Raw genomic sequence first — 6,000 nt, 5'->3', positions numbered from 1 at the left:
AATTCATAGAAATATTCCACCAAAAAGTGTATTTTACTTTATGTAAATAAAAAAAAAGAATGAAGTTAAAACAAAGGAATTTTGAATTAACAAATACACACAATAAAAATCCATCTCTATTTCTCATAATTGTATTAACACCTAATCAATGACTAAGAAAACATGCAATACAGAACCTGAAACAGAACAATTAATACACATTTGCTGCTGGACTGCATACTATCATCCTGGGCCATACAATATCCAGTCTTCTCACTTCCAAAGCAGGGCTAGAGCTGCTTTAGGATACTATTCACTTTCAGATTATGTATGATGTCACAGAGGAGGAATCTTCCCAAAATACAAAGATAAATACATATTTCATAAAATTCTAAGTATTTTAAGCAGGGGAAGCATAAATTTTACACATTTTATTCTGTAAGTATCACATACAATTGCTAAACAGTTGACTTCATTTTTTTTTTTTCCATTTGTGCACAAGCATTTTTCTGAGCAGGCTTTTCACAACTACTTTTGCTATTATCAATTTACACTGATTTTAAAGATCACATTTACAAAAAAAACACATGAATGGTTCATCTAAAAAAGCTACTATGAATAACTATTTTAAGGCCTCTGCATAAAATTTCTCTGGTATGGTAATTGATACATAATGTAAAAAGGTTCCTGCCCAAATATGGTTCAGCTTCTCTTGTTTCCATGTTTTCCAGGGCAATCGTGCCAGTTGGAAATAGCCAAAATAGAGTCTAATGATTGTGATAAAAAGTTTGTCTAGGATGTGGAGAAAGGGGAACCCTCTTACACTACTGGTGGGAATGCAAACTAGTTCAGCCACTCTGGAAAACAGTATGGAGTTTCCTCAAAAAGTTAAAAATAGAGCTACCCAATGACACAGCAATTGCACTACTAAATATTTATTCAAAGAATATAAACATAGTGATTTGAAGGGGCATATGCACCCCAATATTTATAGCAACAATGTCCACAATAGCCAAAATATGAAAAGAGCCCAGATGTTCCATCTACCAATGAATGGATAAAGAAGATGTGATATATATCCAGATCTAGATATATATTACTAGCCATCAAAAAGAATGAAATCTTGTCATTTGCAATGACATGGATGGAACTAGAGTGTATTATGCTAAGTGAAATAAGTCAGTCAGAGAAAGCCAAATACAATATGATTTCACTCATATGTGGAATTTAATAAACAAAACAGGTGCACATAGGGGAAGGGAAGGAAAAATAAAATAAGATAAAAACAAAGAGGGAGGCAAACCATAAGAGACTCTTAACTCTACGAAACAAACTGAGGGTTGTTGGAGGGGAAGGGTTTGGAGGGAAGGAATAATTGGGTGATGGGCACTAAGGAAGGCGCTTGATGTACTGAGCACTGGGTGTTATATGCAACCGATGAATCACTAAATTCTGCCTCTGAAACTAATAAAAAAAAATAAATGCAAAATTAAAAAATAAACCATCTCATTAACTTCAAAAAAAAAGTTTGTCTAAACATAGGTTTATCCAAACATAAATATAAATTGGGTTTGGAACAAATATAAAAGAAGAAAGATGAAAAAATGATAACCATACTGGAAAATGTATATGTAAAGAGTGTAAAATGTAAATCAGAAGAGTGTAAAAAAAGAAGAATATAACCTAATAGATGTTTATAATGTATATTAAGAGATATATGAACATTCAGTCTTAATATAAAAAAACTAATGTTGAAATATACATGCGGATAAAATGTACTTAATTTTTCAGTAAAGGAAAGGATTTTTTAAAAGATTTTATTTATTTATTTGAGAGACAGAGAGAGGTGGGGCTCAATCTCATGACCTGAGCTGAAACCAAGAGTTGGATGCTCAACAGACTGAGCCACCCAGGCACCCTGAATGAAAGGATTTTTTTGGCCTGTGACATGATACATTTTATGGACTATACAATTTTTTTATTCTTTTAATTATATTATTTTCTCATTTTAATGAAAGTGTGTGACAAATATTAGTTCGGGAAAACAGAGGCTCTTCATTATGGTTACCAGTTCACAATAGCACTAGTCATTTAACAACCACGTTTTCTAACCAATTTACATTAACAAAAAATATTAAATAACTAAATTAGACACACAAAATGTAATCTCTAAATTTATTACACTGTTTGTATAATATATGTTTGTTTTTAAAATACGGGCACTGTATTAGCCGAAACTTGATAACGTTCAAGAAGAAATGTGTATGCACTTAGCATATAAGATACATAGTGCTTCAATACATACTTACAAATGTAGTATATTAACTCTATACCTAGTAAATTAATAATCACATATAATTGAATATGGCCACAAAATAGAATAACACAAATCTGGCTGAACATATTATCATCATACTTGTCATTCAATCTGAAACCCTAATTTCAAACTAAATCATATCTTTCTTTTTTCAAGGGGAATGTTTTTGATTGATGGTAAAATAAGATTTTTTGTGGTTCTGAGACTAAACATTTTGCACATCAAAAGAGCCACCCGTGAACTTTGTCAACCTGTAGCTCTGTCTATTCAAAGAAAGAATTTGCAATGTGGTAAGAAAGATCTCATCAGATCTGAAGCCTTGAAGTTACAGGTTGCCAAGGACAGACCCAGAAGAAGCTTAGAAAGATAATGCATAGGAAAAAATATCTGGGCTCACATCCCTTTGCCTCTTTTGCTACTCTAACCTTCCATTCAAAGCCTCTCTGGTACAAACCCAGAAGAGGGTGCCCAGTCATTTAATATTCTAAACACAATCTAAACCAGACTATATAATCAGGGTTAGAAAGACAATAAAAGCATATTTTTTCATTCCTATATTTCTAGAAAAGTTACCAAAACTTCAAAAATTTTTAGATATTAGAATTTAAGAGCCACCCTTTATAACTCAATAAATCACACTATATGAAAATATTCACAAACATCTTTTATTCTTCTGATTTTCATTAACATGGATAATAACCATTCATACTCTTGACATGTTATTTAATGATCTTTTACTGTCTCCTTTTTATTTATTTATTTATTTATTTATTTATTTATTTATTTATTTATTTATTTATTTATTTATTTTTGTGTTGGTAGATCTTCCCAAAGAAATGGAAAGAAAAAAATGTGGAAATAACCACAATAGAAGACATAATTTTCGTTCATATTATCTTTGCAAGTTTTTAGAGCAAAAACATTCTAAAATCTACTGGAAGCTCTGATTTTGTGATTCTGGATTTATTTATCTTCCTCAGGTTTAAAATTGCCATCATCAATAGCAACAAAAATATCAATACAAATACACAGTCTTATTTCAATAAAGTTTCAAAAATCACCAGTCCTTCAGGACTCACATGCACCTGGAATATAATATGTTCCAAATTCCTTTGAACATTAACAAACATAAAGGAGAAAAAATCTATAATAATAATCTATTTGAAATTTCACCAATTAAACTCTAGTTAAAAGTTAAGAAGTTATTTTACACACCAAATCAAGGATGATTTAAAGAGCATCACAATGGGAAAAATATATTCTCAAAACACTACATAACCTGGTGGGCAAATGAAAAGAAGTGTTCTCAACATTCATTGGAAATCTTCACCAATAAAATTACACATTTACTACAGTTTACAACATTTACACACAGCTTAATCATAAATTAAATATCTTCAATTACACATTACAAATTCTACATCTAATTTAACCAACAAGAAACATTCACTCCCCCAATTGAAACATTAATGGTTTCTTGGTTTACTATAATACTGAAATGAAACATTTTCTTGATTTTGTTATGGAAGAAAATTAAACTGGTGGTGTTTCTGTACATTGATGAAATATGCACATAGAAGATTATGGCCAAGTAAGAAGACAAAAAGAAAATAGAGTACAAACAATAGAAGTAAACCAATGTTCCCTAAGAGTACTACTGTATTCTTTGTTTAGAAGGACATACTTTGTTTCATATATGAGATTTTTGTTGGGTTTTCTTTTTTTGAGTGTGTTATTGAGGTATTTCTTATCCACTCCAAGAAGCAGTCATGAACCTCATTTTTCCCTCTGCACATCTCCTGAAAAATCTATATTGTAACATATTTGATGTAGATTTATAATTACATCCCTTGCAAAGTTCTTTCCTAACTTCCGTCTTGTTTCTTCAGTAAGTTGAGTTAGAATGAAAAAAAATCCCTTAGTTTTACAGGTTTAGTATATAGTTTTATCTACAGTTATTATTTATTTGTTTATTTTTTTACTGAACATATTTCTGTATCAGCCTAGGCCCCTGTCAAATCAACATTTAAATGTTCCTGATATTCTCTAAAAACATAGCAGTTTATGTCATAGCTGTAAAAGAATCATGCATTAAATGCATCTACATTCCTTGTGACTTTCTAGTTGTTATATACAAACTCCAGAAGATAATGATCCAATTAATAATGGAAGATAGGCTTAAAATGGCAAATATAATGTGGTTAGATGCATTTTACCATAAACTACAAAAGTAAGTTTAAAAAGAGGTCCTTTTTAGTGAATTGTTGCCGTTTCAGGCACAGTTATTGCACTTCACTGTCTCGAACTCTACTAAAGAGTAGAGAAATAGGTTATAGACATAAATGTGTACAGTTCATATATGTTCTTTACTAAAAATGTATATACATTTTACCAAAATGCACATATTTTCTGAAATAAAAGTAGAAAACATAAACAAACAGAGAAAAAAAATCTAAGAAATATTTACACTCCCTACTATGCATTTTTGTAAAAACACTAATAACGAAACACTGGAGACAAATAAACAAATATCAAACAAAAAGACAAAAATTCTACCATACTAATACCTTCTAATGTTATATGAATAAAAGTTTAGATAAACTAAGGGTACTCTTGGAAAATCAGATATTTTCTATTTTTCTACTTGCTGTGTACTTAGTCCACACAAATAAAAATGGAACAAAGTCAATAATATTGCACATGATAAAAATAAAAAATACAGTGCATCAGAAATAATATACACTACATGTTAATATCTGTCATGATAAGCCTTTCTGTACAAGGGGGTGTGGAGTTTTTAATTTCTTTTTCATACACATTCTGAATTAAGAAAATTATAAATTTTATTTATAACTTTTGACTAACTCTAGAATTTATTCTGGTATCTCTTTCTATTTACATAGCTATTTACAAACCTAACAATTTGAACTATTCATTGAAATTGGATCTTAAACGTTTATTATATACATCCTATTGGAAAATGTGAAGTAGCCATTTTAGCTTTATAAGGGATGTTCTTTCATAATGGGAAATCATCCCTAGAGGGTCTAGCCTGTTGGCCTGGAGTGAATGTTGTCAAGGGAATGGCTTTACTTGACTAATCACTAGGATAAAGTCCTTCAGACATTGTATAAAACTGAGATCTTATACTACCTTGCACTCCCTGATCAATAGAAAGTAGTCTATCAGGTCCAGCACCTTGCCCCCAACTTTGTTGCAAAGCCAGTGGTGGCTTTGTAGGGCTGTGATGGAAGGCAGCAGCCTGTAGCAAAGGAAGGCTGAGGTGGATTGTAGCAGCCTGTGCCAGGGGTGGGCTGTATTGGGGGACTGAGGACTGGGCTGGTAGAGCGCTGTGGTACAGTGTAATAGCCTGAGTCACTGGAGGGCTGAGCAGAGAGCAATGGTCTGCATCCCCGGAGGGCTACAGCAGCAAGCAGAGGCCTTTGACAGGGATGGGCTGTGGCATAGAGCAGAGGTTTCTGCCTGTGAAGGGCTGGAATGAGTCAGAGAAGCTGGCATCCAGCAGGTATCAGAATGGCCCAAGATGAGACATTCTTGAGTGCAGTTGTCAGAGGCCTCTTCCACAGTTGGTTGAATAGTTATTTCTGTAGCTGTTGGGATGGAAAACAAATAATAAAATTTATATTTCCCAGGAATATTTTTTAAATTTTATTTTATTATGTTATGTTAATCACCATACATTA

This window comes from Mirounga angustirostris, unplaced genomic scaffold, assembly GCF_029215605.1.
Source record: "Mirounga angustirostris isolate CCGP_5_RB_7025 unplaced genomic scaffold, mMirAng1.0.hap1 SCAF_11, whole genome shotgun sequence".
Taxonomy (NCBI): domain Eukaryota; kingdom Metazoa; phylum Chordata; class Mammalia; order Carnivora; family Phocidae; genus Mirounga; species Mirounga angustirostris.
The sequence above is the reverse complement of the archived record's forward strand: the minus strand, read 5'-3'. Positions refer to the sequence as shown.